At 35.7% G+C, this 20241-nt stretch overlaps 1 protein-coding gene across 2 annotated transcripts in view; it reads right to left on the minus strand.

Annotated features, from left to right (window-relative positions):
* Positions 1-20241, minus strand: part of NIPBL (NIPBL cohesin loading factor) — a 206270-nt gene that overhangs the window by 133236 nt on the left and 52793 nt on the right. The window lies entirely within an intron of this gene.

Below are 20241 nucleotides of genomic sequence, written 5' to 3' on the forward strand. Positions count from 1 at the left end.
CTGAAGCAAAACAGAGCAAGGTTAACAGTAAGAAAGAGATATACAGGAATAAAAGAAAGAAACTTGGTGACAACTTGGATGCAGAGGGCAAGAATCTAGGACAACTTTCAGGTTCTGGCTTGGGCAACTAAATGTGGCTTGGGCAACTAACGGTGTAATACACACATACACCATACTTATCAAGCATACATATTAAATCCTGCTTCAATCTGTAAGGATATGAGAGAGTTTACCAGAAAAATACAGGATACAAAACAAACAGGTGAAAGATTCAGGGTGAGGGATATATTCAGACAAATAAAAATGGCACAGAGAAAAGCACATTATATTGCTCTCCAAAACTCCAAGAACTTGCCATCAAATGTGGCTTACGTTTCCTAGTTAGCAAGAGAAAGGAAGAAAATACACAGTGTCTGTAAAATAAGAGTAAATCAGTTGTTTAGAAGTATAGCTTTTCCAAGGTACTGTAATCTGAGAGAAATTTCCCCAGTGAGTTCTCATAAAGAAGATTGTGGATAATACAGGTTATGGAGAAAGTTCCTGAAAGCATTCCTAAGAAACCAAATCTATTTTGGGTCACTCTTTCTTTTCTTTTTAAAAACTGCATCCTAAATACATAATTCAGTAAAAGTAAGCCTAAAAGGGGCCAAAATCATGCAATCTAAGCACACAAATCTTTAATGGTATGGTTTAACCTCAGAGTAAAATATCGAATATTCAGTAGGAATGGACAGAATGGGAGCTATTAGTCAGTCCTCCTTTAATGTATCTTCTAACTGGGCTTCTGAAAAATTGAGATGGCCCAGGATACGTGGTTGAATAAAGCATTTGGTATTACTAAGAGCAGAAATATGTTTTTTTCAATCAATGAATCAATCAATCAAGGCAAGGCAAATGAAGAGCAGATAATTTTATGAAGTTTAAAGAAACCTACCTAAAATTTGTTCGACTTCTACAAAGAAGACTCAGCCTAGTTAGAAATCTTCTTCCACAAAGTCTGATTCTACTATAAAGGATGAGTGAGTGGATCACGGTCTCAAAATTCAAAACCAGTGCTACTAACTGCAGATAGTTATCTACTGCAATTTTCACAAACTGCAAGCCCAAAAGTTGATCAAACATCTTACTCTAGGCAAAACTTTGTACTGCCTATATTATTTAACATACCACAAATCCTCCTTCATAGAAAAGACTATGTACATATAATTTTATTAGGTTGCCTAATTGTAGGCAGTGTGTAGCCTATATTCTGAGGTGAAAGCGGGGAGAAAGGAATTTGTATCCACTACATGCCAGCTATGTGCCAGGCACTGTGTTAGCTGCTTTTTATGTGTTTTTTTTTTTTTTCATTTAATCTTCCTAATAACCCTCAGTGAATAAGGCTCGTTATTTTCATTTTAAAGATGGGAAGAGAACAAACATTAGTGAATTGCTCCAAGTATAATAATTAGTTAAGATGTGAAATCAGAATTCCCAACCAATTTTTCACCCCTCAGAACCAAAAATGGTAAAATGACTCTCGAAGAGAAAAAATATGCTCCACTGCGAACTAAAACTACACTGAGTGACTTAGGCAGGGGGGCAGCGCTGGTGACTCAGTTGGTTAGGCAGCTGCCTTCGGCTCAGGGCATGATCCCTGGGTTCTGGGACTGAGCCCCACATCTGGCTCCTTGCTGAGCAGGGAGTCTGCTTCTCCCCTGCCTGCCATTCCCCTTGTCTGTGCTTGCTCTCTCCCTCTCTTCCCACCCACCCTGTGAAATAAATAAAAATCCTAAAAACCAAAACCAAAACTACACTGGGATAGCAAGCTTTTCAATTCTGGCCAACCAGATAAATGAGAAATATTAAGGCACTGTTCTTATGTGGGCACCTGGGTGGCTCAGGGGGTTAAAGCCTCTGCCTTCCGCTCAGGTCATGATCTCAGGGTACTGGGATTGAGCCCCAGCAGGGAGCCTGCTTCCTCCTCTCTCTCTGCCTGCCTCTTGGCCTACTTGTGATCTCTGTCTGTCAAATAAATAAATAAATAAGATCTTTTTTAGAAAAAAAAAAAAAGGACACTGTTCTTAAGGCCATAGAGAAATAGGCACTCTCCTACATTTCTAGTTAGAATGTAAAATGGAGTTGAATTTAGCAATATCTAACAAAATTATATATGCATTAATGTAAATTTTCGACCTCATAATCCCACTTCTAGGAATTTACTCTCCACAAATATGTAGACCATATGCATCATGTAATGTTAACCATTATAGCATTTATTAGCAACAGAAAAATTCTGTGAACAATCTAATGTCTAAGTAAAGGAAACTGAATAAACTATAGTATATCCACATTATGGAATACTGTGCAGCAGTTAAAAGGAATGAGAAATGACTATAAGCTGATATGGAATAATTCCCAGGATATACTAAGTGAAAAACGCAAAGTGCAAAAAAAAAATGTATACAGAGTACGAAGGAGAAACAGGAATGTACATAGGTACTGCTTAATTACAAAAAGAAATCAGGAAAGATGAAAGTAAAGAAATGTTTATCCACGGAGGAGGTTTGAATAGAATTGTAGTAAGACTTCTGACCATACCTTCCTAAAATCATTTGAATCTGAACCATGTAAGACAGAGAGGGGCAGAGGAACTGAAAATATATGCAAGGGAGTGATTATGATTGGCCTATGAATTTCAGGTATAAGGAAAGAAAATAAGGGTGCAGAGGTGAAGAAAATCAGTACTGCAATATCCAATACTTATGAATAACACCTTCTACCCAGCAACAATTTAATCTTTAAGCTTCTGCAGCTCTATCTTCTCTCTTGTACCTTATTGACAGACTCCACTGATTCCACTTTCTCCAATGGTTTATTATCTTTCATCATTTTTCTTTTTTTAAGAATTTATTTATTTATTTGACAGAGATCACAAGTAGGCAGAGAGGCAGGCAGAGAGAGAGAGGAGGAAGCAGGCTCCCTGCTGAGCAGAGACGACCCCCCCCCACCCCCATGCGGGACTCTGATCCTAGGACCCTGAGATCATGACCTGAGCGGAGGGCAGAGGCTTGACCCACTGAGCCACCCAGGCTCCCTCTTTCATCATTTTTCAAGGTCCAGCTACTCGGCGCTATATATACTTCCCCAAAACTCATTTATTCTCATGGCTTCGAGAGACCTGTATGGCTTCATTGTGTGAGAATTAATTCATGATCTTCAATGACACTACAAATTCTTATAGTACCAATATATCAATATGCCTGACATTCAACAATTACTTCCTTCAAAGTGTTGGCACCTCAAATAACATTTCTAAAATGAAAATCACTTCCTGTAATCTTCTATTTCTATCACTGTTCCCATTCATTAGTAATCCAAACTCTCAGGTTATATATAAAAAAAAAAATCCCTGTTACCTATATGATTAGACAATTCCTGTTCTATTCTAATTCTAATCTTAAAAATCTCACTACCAAACACCTGGATTATTATAATTACCAATTAACTAAATATTTTTTAAAAACTTCTTTCAGCTGTCCTTCATGTAGGTATGCAATGAACTGCCTTTAAACTGTTTTTATTATTTATTTCCATAATTAAGTACAATAAAAACATTTACAGACTTAATTCTAAAGTTATTTTCATGTTCTGTCTCCTCCATAATTTACCACTTCCTTTTCAATTATATTTTCCCTGCTTCCAACATAAACTCCCCAGTCTTTCCAGATTGGTCTTTTCTGCAAACATGCTATCCTCAAATCTTGCACCAATAAATTTCCTTACAATGTTTTTTTCTTTCTATACCTAAACCAATTCTACCTGTCTGTCAAAATCCATCAAGCCTTTGAAAAATTCCTTACTACTGTACCTCACAATCTTTTAATAAACTCCTGAGTTACCTGTACACAACAAGTCAGGATATGACTATGAATAATTCTATTTTCTCTAATCATTTCATTAGCACTTTACTGGCAAAATATTGTCTCATTAATTTTTTTTTGCTCTCCTATAATACCTAGCACAATGATGGCATATGCTTAGTAGGTTAAACTGAAATGAAAACAGTAAGAAACTGTTAGAAAATGGTATCAGATGAAAAACTCAAGGCCTACACAAGCACTAGGTAAGAAGAGTTTGTAATATGAATGCTGAGCAAGTTCATATTTTTAAAGTGATATCAGGAAGTCATAATCAAACATAACCAGGTGATCTTAAAACCACAATCTTTATAGGTTAATCTTATATTAACAGCCCATGTTTGTTTGTTTTAAAGATTTTATTTATTTATTTGACAGACAGAGATCACAAGTAGGCAGTGAAGCAGGCAAAGAGGGGCAGAGAAGCAGGCAAAGAGGGGCAGGGAAGCAGGCTCCCCACTGAGCAGAGAGCCCAATGCAGGGCAATCCGCGCCTGGATCCCAGGTCCCTGAGATCATGACCTGAGTCGAAGGCAGAGGCTCAACCCACTGAGTCACCTAGGTGTCCCTCATGTTTGTTTTTATTAGAAAGGGAACCATATCTTTTTTTTTTTTTTTTTAAAGATTTATTTTTTTGACAGAGATTACAAATAGGCAGAGAGGCAGGCAGAGAGAGAGAGAGAGAGGAGTAAGCAGGCTCCCAGCCAAGCAGAGAGCCCGATGCGGGGCTCGATCCCAGGACCCTGGGATCATGACCTGAGCCGAAGGCAGAGGCTTTAACCCGCTGAGCCATCCAGGCGCCCCGAAAGGGAACCATATCTTAACAGAGACCTGTATCAGCTACATTCTAGAACTCCCTTCTTCCTCCTTTTCAGCACTATTAAGAATTAAAAAATCAGAGATGAAAAAAAAAAAATTAGAGTTGAACTTTTACATGGATTGGTAATTCAAAAATTTTGGAGAAATCTAGAATAAAACCCAAAACATATCCATAAAAAACTGGTAGTGTTACTAACTTCTCACTTATCAGAAAGAAATGTTGTGGAAACAAGTGAAATAATAAAATCCAGTTGGTATCCTGTCTTTGCTAAATTAAATAGAATCTGATAATTTTTACTATTAATTTCTGAAACCATAACTAAAAACCTGCCCAGCTTTAATTATTACATTAAAAATTAATTTCTTTTATTTACCATTAAGTTGATATTAAAAACAAACTTCTGCTTTCAACATGTTATGAAGTTTAAGTTTTCCTTCTTGAAATCTACAAGATTCTCATTCCTCTAATACCAATGCCCAGAAATGAAAAATATCTCTACTGCTATCGGATCAGATGTCAGTCAAAATAGGTAAGTTTTACCATAAGAGACTCTTAATCTCACAAAACAAACTGAGACCTGGGGGTAGGGGGGAACAGGGTGGTTGGGTTATGGACACTGGGGAGGGTGTGTGCTATGGTGAGTGCTGTAAAGTGTGTAAACCTGGCGATTCACAGACCTGTACCCCTGGAGCTAGTAATACATTTTATGTTAATAAAAAAATAATTTAAAAAATAGTAGTTTTAAATAGCCACTATGCAAACATATACAATTAAATATTATAATTTCCATAGACACTTTTGGCCAAATAGAATCACAGTATTTTAAAGGCAGAAGAAAATTTATAGTTACTAGTCCAACTTGTCCATTTTACATGAGAAACAAGAATGCTTCAGGTTTATAAAGCTTTTGGGGATCAGCAGTGGGGAAAAATATCATTACTACAGCTAGTGTAATAAAGAAACTGGGACTTTATTGTAACTATGAAATTCACATAATAACAAAACTCAATATAGGTTCTCACACCACATTTAGTTAGATACAAATTCTACTAAATACTGACCTGGATAGTTAACCACCATAGAAAATGTAACTAGAACCAACAATATCATAGCTTAAAAATACGCTATATTGGGATAAAAATTCAATTTAAAAAGTAGTTTGTGATAAACTGCGATGTATATTGTATTGTAATCCCTAAGGCAAACTCTTTAGAACATAACTCTTAAAAATGGCACACAAAAAAAGAAAGAAAGAAAGAAAATCAACAGAGAAATTTAAATGGTACACTAAAAGAACATTTAACACAAAAGTCAGTAAAAGATGATGAAGAAGGCATAAATCCAATTATATCAATAATCATATTAAATAGGAATAAACATGCCACTCAAGAAGCAGAGATTATCATATTGATCCAAGGACATTACTTCTACAAAAGACAACATTTCAGATCCAAAGATACAAACAGGTTGAAATAAAAGAATGAAAAAGGTATTCCAAACACACAGTAACAATGAGAACTCTAAAGTGGTTACAGAATAGGAGATCAAATAAGACTTTGAAATAAATAGTACCGAAGACACAGAGGGATTATTTCATAAACATAAGAGTCAATAAAATGTCAGCAATACGTAACATTTATAAAACAGAGCCACCAAATACATGAAGGAAAACTGACAGAACTGAAGGAAGAAACAAAATCAGCAAGGATGTAAAAGATTTGAAAAACACTACTAACTTGACCTCACCTTACATTTATAGAACATTCCACCCAAAGACTGTTTAGAATACACTTTGCTTTTAACCATGCATAGAAGTTTTTCCAGAACTGACCACATGCTGGACCACAAACAATCTATGTAAGTTTAAAATCAAAAAGGATGTTTCCTGACAATAATAGAATAAAATTTAAAAATCTGTAACAGAAAGAAATCTGGGGGAAATCCATGGGTTAAGGATGGTATCAAGGGGAAATTAAATATTTTGAACTCAGTAAGAATGAAAACACAACATATCAATTACTATAGCAGTGTTTATTGAATATTTATAATTTAAATGCCTAAATCAGAAAAGTCTCAAATGAATAGCCTAAGTTTCTCACCTTAAGAAATTAGAAAAGGCAAATTAAATCCAAAGCAAGAAGAGTAAAAATGTATGAAACAAAAACTAAACAAAGAAAAACATCAATGAATTAGTTTTTTTCACAAAAAAAAAAACCAAACCCCAAAAACAAACAATAAAATTGACAAACCCTTAGACAGAATGACCAAGAAGATAGAAAAGCAGAAACAAATTACCAAAACCAGGAAAGAGGACGTCACTACTGACCCTAGAAATTAAAGGGATCATTAAAGGGATCGTAACAGCATATTACAAACAAGTTTAAACCAACAAATTATGCGAACTTCTATTAAAAACAAGAAAATCCTAGAAAGACACAAATTACCAGAACTGACTATAAGAAATATAAATCTGTAACAAATAAGGACACTGAACTACATATAAAAATCTTCAACTAAGACAGGCTTAGGAAGACATGGTTTCACGGATGAAGCTTATGAAATATGTAAGAAACAATTTATTCTATGAGATTATTTATTACCTTGATACCAAAGCCAGACCTAGACAACACAAGAAAACTATAGATCAACATCCCTCATGAACACAGATACAAAAATCCTTTTAAAAAATTAGCAGCTTAAGGGTGCCTGGGTGGCTCAGTTGGTTAGGCTGAGGTAGGTCACTATGTCAGGACCCTGAGATTGAGCAGGCTCTGCATTCAGGAGTCCGCCTGGGCTTCTTTCCCTCTTTCTTTCCCTCCCCCACCACACTTTCCCCTACCGTCCCCCACAGGCTCTCCCTCTCAAAGAAATAAAAAATAATCTTTAAAATAAAATCTTTATTTTAAAATCTTTAACATATCTTTAAATCTTAAAAAAATTTTTAAAAACCTAAATTCAGCAACAACAAATTCAGCATATATATAAAAAAGTATTACATATTATCACGGTGAGATTTATCCCCAGAATGCAAGGTAGGTTAACCACCTGAAAATCAACTAATGTAAAACACTATGTTCATAAAATGAAAATAAAACCCACATGATTCTTTCAACAGATGCAGAAAAAGCACATGACAAAAATCTAATACCTATTCATTATAAAAATGCTCAAAACACTAGGAATAGAAGGGAATGTCTTCAATTTATTAAAAGGCACCTATGAAAAGTCTACAGGTAATATCATACTTAATGGTGAAGGGTTCCATCAAATACCAGAACAAAGATGTTTGTTTCTACTACTTCTATGGGTTCTAGCCAGGGCAGTAATTTAAAAACAAAACAACAACAACAACAACAAAAAAACACTTTAAAAATAAAATTTAAAAAATTCAAAAGATATTACATGCATTCAGATTAGAAAAGAATTGAAACTACTTATTACCAGATGACATTATCCTATATGTGGAAAACCCAAAGGAACCACTAAAAATTACTAGAACCAATAAACAAGGTTAGTAAGGTCATACGGTATAAGATTAATAAACAAAAATCAATTGCATTTTTATACTCTTGTGAAAATGAAATTAAGAAAACAATTCAATTCAAAATAGTACCACAAAGAATATTTGGGAAAAAAAGTTTTTCAAAAAAGTAGAATATTTGTACAATGTTACAAAACAATGCTCAGAGTAAAACATCTAAATAAACAGGAAAACATTCCATGCTCATGGACTGGCAGACTCAATACTGTTAATATGGAAATTTTCCTCAAATTAATCTACAGATTCAAAACAATCCTTTTCAAAATCCCAGCTGGCATTTTAAGAAAACAGAAATAATCTGATTCTAATTTTGCATGGAAATCAAAAGACCCAGTACAGCCAAAACAATATGAAAAAGAACAATGAAGTTAGAGGGCTTGATAATACCAACTTCAAAACCCGGTAATAAGTTACAGTAATCAAAACAGTATGTTATTAGCAAAAGTCTAGGTGTAAGGATAAGATCAACAAAGAGACCTGGGAATCAAAAAATAATTTTTTATTTATAGTAAGAATGATTTTCACAAAGCTGCCAAGATAATTCAATGGGAGAAAGAATATTCTTTCTTTCTTTCTAAGATTTTATTTATTTATTTGACAGACAGAGATCACAAGTAGGCAGAGAGGCAGGCTTCCTGCTGAGCAGAGAGCCCAATGCGGGGCTCGATCCCAGGACCGTGGGATCATGACCTGAGCCAAAGGCAGAGGCTTTAACCCACTGAGCCACCCAGGTGCCCCAAAAGAATATTCTTTCAACAAGTGGTTTTGGGACAATTGGATACCATAAGTAAAAAAATGAATTAAGGCCCTTCTTACACTATACAAAAAAATTAATTCAAATGGGTCAGAGATTAAATGTACAAGCTTAAATGATAAACCATCTAAGTGAAAATACAGTAGAAAGTCTTTTTGGCCTTCCGTTAGGCAAAGAGTTCTCAGACAACAAAAGCATGAGCCATAAAGATGAAACTGATAAACTGGACTTCAAAAAACGTCTGAAAGACATTTTAAAAGACACCAACAAGAAAACAGAAAGATAAGCCACAGACTGGGAGAAAATATTAACAAATCACATATCTGACAATGCACTTGTATTCAGAATATAGATGAACTCTCATGACTGATTAAGAAAAAAATCCGATTTCAAAAATGGACAAAAGACTTGAAGAGACATTTCACCAAAGAAGACACATGAATGATTTATAACCACAAGAAAGTGCTCAACATCACTAGTCATTAGGACAATACTAATTAAAACCACATGGGACACCAAGACATACCCACTAAATTGGCTATTAAAAAAAGACATATCAAGTGTTGGTGAGAATGCAAAGAAACTGGAACCCCCATCTTTTTTTTTTTTTTTTTAAGATTGCATTTATTTACTTGACACAGAAAGAGAAAGGGAGAGATAGAGATATCACAAGTAGTCAGAGTGGCAGGCAGAGAGGGAGAAGTAGGCTCCCTACCGAGCAGAGAGCTCCAAGCGGGACTCAACCCAGAACCCCTGGACCATGACCTGAGCCAAAGGCAGACAACCAACCGACTAAGCCACACAAACTGGAACCCTTATACATAGCTGGTAGAAATATAAAATGATACGGCCACTTCTGAACACAGTTGGGCAGTTTCTTGAAAAAAAGTTAATTTATCATACAACCCAGCAATTTCATTCTTAGGAACCTACCTAAGAAAAATGAAAATATTTATCACTCAAAGACTTCTCCATGAATGTTTAAAGGAATCTTATTCATAATAGTAAAAAACTGGAAACAATCCAAGTGTTTAATAAGGAGTGAAAGAGTAAACAAATATGGTGTATCAATACAATGAAATAACACTCAGCAATAAAAAGAAATGAAATACTGATAAATGCTATTCTACAGATGAACTTCAAAAACATTATGCTAAGTCAAAGAAGCCAGATGCAAAAGACTACATATAGCACGATTTCTTTTGGATGAAATAACCAAAAAAATTTATAGAAAGAGAAACTAGATCAGTAGTTGTCTGAGGCTGATGAAAGGATGCAGGAGCTGATACCTGACCACAGTCTTGAGGAAAATTATGGGGGAGATGGGAAAGTTCTAAAACTGGATTGTGTTGATGATTGCATGACTATATAAATTTACTAAAAGCCACTGAATTATATACAATTACAATAGGTAATTTTACTATATGTAAATTGTACCTTAATGAAATTGGAAAAATGCAATTGGAGATATTAGCCTCCCTTAATAACTAACATTTTTCCATAGTTCAATATTTTTTCTTAAAAAAGATAATCATATATAATAAAGACCTTATTGTACATATTACTCATATACTAAAGATATCTGAGAATTCAAACACAAACACTATGATTTGGTGGTATTAATCAGCTCTAATTTGGACTTGACTAAAATTTCCTGTGAGGAATAAAGAAAGCAATCATAATATTTAAGCAAGTTCACATACTGTCACCTATATGTAAAGACTATTTTACTTACCCTAGTAGGGCAGTTACACTCAATATGATTACCTTGTTTTTGAACAGAATGACTGATATATAAGAGTAGAAAGCAAAGGGAATGAGAGGAAGCAAAGAAATGAAATGACGTGTTCAGGAGCACACTTTCTTTTTCTTTTTTTTTTTTTTTAAGATTTTTTATTTATTTATTTGACAGACAGAGATCACAAGTAGGCAGAGAGGCAGGCAGAGAGAGAGAGGAGGAAGCAGGCTCCCTGCTGAGCAGAGAGCCCGATGTGGGGTTCGATCCCAGGACCCTGAGATCATGACCTGAACTGAAGGCAGAGGCTTAACCCACTGAGCCACTCAGCACTTTCAAAGGTAATTGCAAAGCTTTCCAGTCCTTCCCAATCTTCTGACTTTCCTTTCTCTGTACTTTGACTATAGTTTTACAGAAAGAAGAAAATGATAAATGGAGCACTTGGGTGGCTCAGTCGGTTAAGGATTTGCCCTGGGATGATGATGTGACAATCCCGGGACCCTGGGATGGAGGCCACATCAGGCTCCAATGGTCAATGGGGAGCCTGCTTCTCTCTCTCCTTCTGCCACTCCCCCTGCTTGTGCTCACTTGTGCACACTCTGTGAAATAAGTAAGTAAATAAATAAAATCTTTAAAAATATTTTTTAAATTTTTTTTAAAAAAGAAGAAAATGATAGATTATAAAAAATAATCATAGGAAAATATCCTGTTAACAGCTAAACAGATGATTAATTTTTCATCATATGAATCAATCTCTTATAACCCTAAATTGTTGGTTCTTTTTATATTCTACAAAAAAAGGAAGAAAGTTTACAGAGCCTTTTACATATATGTTACCTCATTTAGTACTTAAAACATCCTCATGAAAATATCTTCATTAACTTATTTAATAATTGGAGAAAAAGCTAAAGATTCAAAAGAACTAACCTCTCATTTGCCATAGGTAGAATACAAAAACTATGTATCTATTTGATTTCAAAGGCCATGTTCATTTTCCCACAGTTCTTTGAGATATTTACAGCAGTGACCCCCAAAACAACCCCTTCAATAAATATTATTTGTGTTCAATATATTTGAATTTTATTAGAAAAGTCACAAAACAGGCATTTAAAAAGGATAAGATTAAAAAAGTATGTCTAGAGGGATGCCTGGTGACTCAGTTGGTTAAGCATCTGATTCTGGACTTCAGTTCAGGTCATAATCTTGGGGTCATGAAATGGAGCCCTACAGTTCAGCTCTGCCTAGGTGTGGAGCCTGGCTGGGATTCTCTCTCCCCTTTCCCTCCTCCCACCACTGCACACATGCTCTCTCTCTCTCTCTCAAAAAAGAAGTATGTCTAGAGGTTTTAATTTCCTTTGGGCAATGAGCTAAACGAACTTGCACACACCCATTTCATCTTACTACATCTTTTCCAGTATATATATACTACTTTGGAAACCACCATTCTAGCTATTACTGAATCTTCCCAGAATTGAATACCATCCTCCTTTGAAATTTTCTTCTGTTCCTGACACTTTATCCTCATTTAAAAGTTTTAATACCTGTATTTCTAGTTTCTAATTTAATTCCTCTATTAAACTTGTGTTTTTCTATTCTTATTCTCTTGTATTTCTGGCTCTTGAAATTGGAAATACATCTACTTAAAATCTCAAATAGCTCCATTAAAAAAAAGATTTTATTTATTTGAAAGAGAGAGAGAGAGAACAAGCGGGGAGAAGGGGCAGAAGCAGAGAGAGTTTGGGGCTCGATCCCAGAACCCTGGGATCATGACCTGAGCTAATAAGGCAGCCAGTTAACAGACTGAGCCAACCAGGTGCCTCAAATAGCTCCATTTAATAAAGCTAAACATTCTTATTTAAATTACAGTTTATAAATGACTAAGAAAAAAACTATATGAAGAATTGAAAACTATAATGTTTCTGAAAGATTGGAAGTTTTCTGTCAAAAGGTTTACAATGTTTAGGTCAGAAAAAAAGACTTAGGTGAAAAAAGGAGATACTTCCATAATACTAAAACTGGTATGTATTATTTATGTATGACTTGAGAGAAAGCACACATGCAACTGGGAAGAGGAACAGAATGAATCTCAGGCAGGTTCCCAGCTGAGTGCAAAGCCCTATGCAGGGTCTAGATCTCATGACCCTGACATCATGACATGAGCCGAAACCAACAGCCAGACACTCATCTGACTGAGCCACTCAGGCACTCCAACACTGGCTTTTTAATAAAAGCAGCAAGCAATCTCTCTCACAAAAAGTAAAATTTGTTTTCTAAGCTAAATAAAATTCCCTTAGACAATTGCTGATCATTGTTGTAAGAAATGATGATGGTTGCGATCAGGTTCAGTATATACTTCATTAGAGTTCAATGACTCTACAATATGATTCATTAGAAGTGTGCTGTAAAATATTTCTAGCTTAAGATGCTTAAATACATTTGGTATTGGATTACCTTTTACCAATAGGACATATAATTCAATATGAAATAAAATCTTGCTTCTCAAATTCAGTTTTTATTGTCTAGTTCCTTCCAGATGTTAGAATCTTCCTCCTAATCAAAACTGTTCTCTTAATAGAAGTGGCATATATCCACTTCATTATAAACCAGTGTTTCTCAAATGCTTAAGATTCCCCATTCCCAACCAGTATTTCCTTTCCTGGGGGTGGTAGTGACCCCACTGAGAACACATGTTCTAAAATATCTTTCACAAAACTTTATATATTATATTGTACAAGGACCGATTTTTTAAAATAACTTGACAAACTGTAGAAAAAGAAAGTGTATTTCTATTACCCAAGAGAAACTATCTTCCTAAATGAGTTCCTACAATATTTTTAAAACATAAAAGAGCAAAAGCAAAGTTGGAAGAAAAGAAGTTGGTCAGGCTAAGCATCCCTCCAACCAAAAAAAAAAAAAAAAAAGAGAGAGAGAGAGAGATTGAAAACTGCGCCGGACTTAGTGCTTGTGCTAATATATGTATGGTACTAACTTCACACAAAAAACTACAAGCTGTTTTAAGACATGGAAAGCTCAAGATAACTACAGCTAAAATGGGGGAGGGAAAAAGTAAAAAAGGAGAAACGAAAAAGGTAAGGGAAGGAGGGAGGAAAAGGAGGTAAAGAAGGAATGACAGAGAGAAGAAAGGAGGAAAGAAGAACCAGACACTGAAAAAATTCTTTAGGCCAAACCAATGATTTTCAGAATGCCTCTCCCTAACTGGCTTAACAACCACCTGATTCCAGCAATGTTGTTTCTATCTACTATAGTTATCTCTACACTAGACAGGAAATAGCACTGTTAATAATGTAGTTTTAATCTATTCCTGATAAGCTTTATTTGGGCTATTACTATATATTCAATCACTTATTTATCAGATATCTCCACATTGGCCTTTATGGGCAACTCAAAGTGGTAGCAAAATGATCATCCTACTGTACATAATCTTTTTTTTTTTTTAAGATTTTGTTTATTTATTTGGCACAGAGAGAGATCACAAGTAGGCAGAGAGGCAGGCAGAGAGAGAAAGAGAGGGGAAGCAGGCTCCCTGCTGAGCAGAGAGCTCGATGTGGAGCTAGATGTGGAGCTAGATCCCGGGACCCTGGGATCATGACCTGAGCTGAAGGCAGAGGCTTTAACCCACTAAACCACCCAGGCGCCCCTCTACATGGTCTGTCTTTAAAACCACTGCTTGACTTATTCTTCTAAAATTGGTTTGTTTGTATAATCTCACATTACCTCTATATCTAATGCATGCTTCTATTACTGCATTCTGCACTGTAATTATCTAGGAAAATCTGAGTTTTGTGATAAAATTATGAATGACTTGATGGCACAGACATTTTTAAATATTCCTAGCACCCATCACAATACCAGGCAGTTTTACATGCTGAAAAAACTTACGGTTAACTGTTGGCTTGCTAAGTACTTTGCCACGTATATGGTGCACAACCAAACTGACTTTTGAAAAAGGCTTTTTCTAATTTTCTACCAAAATAAAGATTATCTGATCAAGAAAAGCTTTCCCCCTGTGTTATCTGTGCTTGGACTCCTAGTGCCTGATGTATTCAGATGTACTAATATTAAAGTAGGAGTTGCAAAGTCAAATGACAGTGATCATAAAAGACTTCAAATGATCAAAAGTAAAGATGGATAGAAAACAAGAAGGAAGTGACAATCTGAATGCCCCAAATAGCAACTATAGTGAACTGTAGCCACTTGAGAATTACATGGTCAGATCTTTTTAAGTGTTAAAGAAGCTGGAAATCTGTCCTTCCTCTTTTCAATAGGGGTTCCTAATTTTAAATCTTGGCCATTTTCTTTTTCCTTTCCTTTTTAGGTTGGGAAGGGGCAGAGGGATAGAGAGAAAATCTTTTTTTTTTTTTTAAAGATTTTATTTATTTATTTGACAGAGAGAGATCACAGGTAGATAGAGAGGCAGGCAGAGAGAGAGAGGGAAGCAGGCTCCCTGCCGAGCAGAGAGCCCGATGCGGGACTCGATCCCAGGACCTGAGATCATGACCTGAGCCGAAGGCAGCGGCTCAACCCACTGAGCCACCCAGGCGCCCCCTTTTTTTTTTTTTTTTTTTAAAGATTTTTCTTATTTATATGACAGACAGAGATCACAAGTAGGCAGAGAGAGAGGAGGAAGCAGCCTCCCTGAGAGCAGAGAGCCGGATGTAGGGCTCAATCCCAGGACCCTGAGATCATGACATGAGCCAAAGGCAGAGGCTTTAATCCACTGAACCACCCAGGTGTCCCGGAGAGAGAATCTTAAGGGTCTTGATCTTCCAATTTTGAGATCATGATCTGAGCGGAATTAAGAGTTGAATGCTTGATGGACTGAACTATCCAGGCAGGCACCCCTCTTCTTTTTTATTATTATTTTTTATTTTTTTAAAGATTTCATTTATTTATTTGACAGATAGAGATCACCAGTAGGCAGAGAGGCAGGCAGAGAGAGAGGAGGAAGCATGCTCCCTGCTGAGCAAACAGGCCAATGCAGGGTTCGATCCCAGGACCCTGAGATCATGTCCTGAGCCGAAGGCAGAGGCTTAACCCACTGAGCCAGCCAGGTGCCCCACCCCTCTTCTTTTTAAAATATTGTATGAGTCAAGGAAAACAAGTCTGCAGGACAGATTTGGCCTGTAGGTCATCCGTTTGTAAGCTCTGAAAAGAATGCAATTTCTTCAACTAATAATGACAAATTATTTGGTTTGGTTCAAGGAATCCAAATATCTCTTTTAATTTTTACTTTTTGCCTCGTTCCTCACACATATCCATACAACCCTTCCTATCTTTCAATACGATACAATCATATTGGATTTTAGTTCTAGAAAGTCTTCTTCCTGCTTTGCTGCCTTTATAAACCTTCAGAATGGAAAGCTAGCCACTTCCTCAAGTATAAACCATCCCTTCCCTAATCCCTCAGGCTCCCTAATTCCTACTCTGGTCATTGCCTTCGGAAAGCATCCCTCCACCTTCCTAGGTCTTCTGTTAAACATATTTTCAAGTTATTTGTGCTGTTCCCAAAAATACTTGTAACGAAATAACCATTTCTGTAACTAGTTGTTTAATAACTAATTCCCTCCTGGGCGCCTGGGTGGCTCAGTGGGTTAAGCGCTGCCTTCAGCTCAGGTCATGATCTCAGGATCCTGGGATCGAGTCCCGCATCGGGCTCTTTGCTCAGCGGAGAGCCTGCTTCCCTTCCTCTCTCTCTGCCTGCCTCTCTTGTGATTTCTCTCTGTCAAATAAATAAATAAAATCTTAAAAAAAAAATAACTAATTCCCTCCCTGGACATCAAGTTATAAGAATGCAGCAAATGGGTATCTCTTGTTCATCACCGTATGCTGGTCAAGCATGGCACGTAACATGCATCAATATTTGAAGGAAGGAATAAAGGGTCATTTCTTAGCATCATATAGAAAGAAATGGAATTAAATAAAAGGCAGCAAAATTTTAACTTTCCCCTGAGACAAAAGGGTAGATTTTCACTTTAAAAAAATATATTCTTTATTTGAGCTTATATATATATCTCTTTTTTGAGCTTCATTATTCTATTCTATACCTCTGATCTCCCTATTGTGTCTACTAGAACTAAAAGTAAAAAATTATTAAATCTAATACACACAATACAACTGTATTCTGCAAGTTGTCTTTACATTTCCAAATATTTTTTGCTTTATTTATTTTGCTATTTGTTTAACTTATAAAAGTTTTTGCCCATTGTATTTTCTTGACAGGCTTTTCTTCTATCTACCCATTTTTCCAATGTCTTTCTTTATCTGATTTAGTATTTTAACTTTAAATTCTAACCTGCCTGGTATTAATACTGGCATTCCTGTCTTCTTTTTTCACTTTCTTTCACATCCTTAGCCCAACTCATTATTTTCATATCCTCAACCACTTTATTTCTTTACTCTCCTTCGGTGATTTCTCTGCCTCATGGATTTTAAACATTATATATGCAATGACTCCAGCCTGAACCCAGACCTCTCGCCTGAACTCCAGACTGGTATATCCAACTGTTTATGTGACATCTCCATTTGGATATCTAACAACTATTTCAACCTTGAATATTTTCTTTTCTTTTTAGATTTTATTTATTTATTTGACACACAGAGAACACAAGCACGGGGAGCAGCAGGGAGAGGGAGAAGCAGGCTTCCCAGCGAACAAGGAGCCCGATGAAGGGCTTGATCCCTGGATTCTGGGATTATGACCTGAGCCAAAGAAAGATGCTTAACCAACTGAGTCCCCAGGCACCCCTCAAACTTGAATATTTTCAAAACTTTTACTTTACATTGTTCCTCACACCAGCTCCTTCCACAACATTTCCTATTTTGCTTAAGGGCAATTCACTTTTCCAGTTGCTTTGGCCAAAAATCTTGGTAGAATCTTCAAGCAGACTCCCCACTGAGTGCGTAGCATGACACAGGGCTCCATCTTAGGACCTATGAGGTCACAAACTTGAGCTGAAACCAAGAGTCGGATGCCTAAACAACTGAGCCACCCAGGTGCCCCTCACACTCCTCTTTTGGATCATGAACCTCTGTCTTCAAAATATATCTGGAATTCAACCATTTCCAAGCAAACTTCCTCATAGTCTCATAATTGGTCTTTTCTACCATTGCCACTCCTTGGCAATTTAACACAGCAGTCAGAGATTCTGTTAAATATAGGCCAGATCATGTCACTCCTCTCTGATCAAAATCCTTCAATACATTCCTTTCTTATACATTCCTTTCTCATTTAGAATAAAAGCAAAAATCCTTAAAATGATCTACAGGTTTTATATATGAATTATATTTCTTAACCAGAAATTTACTTCAGTATTCTTTTCTCCACAGTAAAATACAAGCCATATCTTATTTTAGAAAACATTATTTATATAATTTAAGCATTATATAAGTTGGTAGAAAAGATGTAATGTTGGCTCAGAAGCTAAGAAATGAAGCAGAGGATTCTTTGTCTTTCCTCAGATCTCATATGTCTACAATTCATATATCTGAACTCAAGAAATGTCAGAAGAAAGCATATGGTTTTATACTGTTAATCATAAAACAAATATTAGAGGGAGAATATATATATTTGGAGGAAAAAAACCTTTATAGTTCTAATGTTAACAAGACCAACTCCTCCTTTCAAATCAAACCAATAAACATTTTGCTTTAGTTCCAGGAAATGATCAGCTTCAGTTAGAGCTGCCCTGATTCTAACAATAATTGTTTAAATCTGTTCATGGTAGAAAATACATGAAACCCATTTGCCCACTCTACCACCAATTCATTTTTCACTTGAATTCACACTATCTAGAACAACTGGTGTGATTCACTGTGGCAGATTTAAAGCAGGCACAAATTCTTTGCTAGTCCTCACACTGAGGTAAAATCTAATCTCCTTTCCTTTGAATCTGGGCTGAACTCACTATACTTACTATTTTATATATATATATATATAAACTTACTATTCACTTTAATAGTAAATAAAATAAAGGAGGAATGACCTAGGATTCCCAAAGTTAAGTCATAAGAAACTGCAGCTTTCACTCAGTCGTATTATACTGTCTGGGATCCCTGATTCACCATGCCAAATGTCAAAACTACCACAACACAGCCACGCAGGTAATTGTGTGTTCTGTGATTCTGTGCTCTGACTGATGTTCCAGCTTCTAGCCATCTCCTAAGGTGACATTTAATGAAGCCATCTTGGACCGTACAGACCAGCCAAATGAATATCTCCAAGTAATCTCTGTCAACACTACATGAATAAAGCTGAGCCCTATTTGAATTCTTGACCCACAAAATCACAAGATAAGAAATCGTTTATTTAAGCCACATTTAATAATGGGGTACTTTGTTAAGAGCAACAGATAAATGGAACATTCAGGAACATTTTTATTAAGCGGCAACAAAAAGTTTTCATATTTAATACTATATGTATTTTCTTTTCCTTTTTTCTGGAAACCACGTCTATTTATTATTTTAACCTTACTTTCCACTTACTTCACTCCTTAAAACTTAAATGACAGCATATAACTACTTTAATTTCTATCTTCCTATGATTAGGACAGCAAATTTTAAGGTGTTTTTTTTTTTTTAAAGCTTTTTGTAACACCAAATAAACCACAATCTCATTTTGTACTTAAAGAAATTGTTGTTCACTGGGCAATTTATAAACAATTTCCCACTAAACTTTTAAAAATATTTAATCAACGAAAATGTAAAACATAACTTTCTTCTACCAAGAAAACAAATAACTGACATGTGATTAGGAGGAAGGAGCAGTACTATCCAAGTTCTGAAGAAGCGTAGCATAAGGGTAATGTATAAGTAAGGAAAGAATGAGAATACTAAATGAAAAATTCAGGTCCATAATGCTATCTAACTGGTTTTTTAAAATTACTTGATACACAAACCTATAAAATGGCCCAAATATGGAATACTGGAAACACTAAATGTTGGAGCAACAGGAGCTTTTACTTAAACTTATTCTTTCCTGGAGGACATCTGGAAGGATATTTGGAAGACAGTTTTGCATTTTCTTATAAAATTAAGCATACTCTTACCATACAATCCAGCAATCATATTCCTTGGTACTACCCCAAAGAGCTGAAAACTAATGTCCATACTAAAACCTAAACATGAATGTTTACAGTAGCTTTATTCATCACTGCCGAAACTTAGAAGTTACCAAAGGACTATCCTTCCAAAGGTGACTGAATAAATAAATTGTGGTACATCCAGATAATGCACTATTATTCAGGACTAAAAAGAAATGGGCTATCAAGTCATGAAAAGACATGGAGGAAACTTAAATGCATATTACTAAGAAGAAAGTCAATCTGAAAAGGTTATATACAGTATGATCCCAAATATATGACATTCTAGAAAAGATGAAATTATGGAGTAAATAAAAAGGTCAGTGGTTTCCAGGGGTAGTGAATGGACAGAGTACAGAACTGAAAATACTTTATGATTTTATAATGATATATAT

Source organism: Meles meles, chromosome 3 (assembly GCF_922984935.1).
Source record: "Meles meles chromosome 3, mMelMel3.1 paternal haplotype, whole genome shotgun sequence".
Lineage (NCBI taxonomy): Eukaryota > Metazoa > Chordata > Mammalia > Carnivora > Mustelidae > Meles > Meles meles.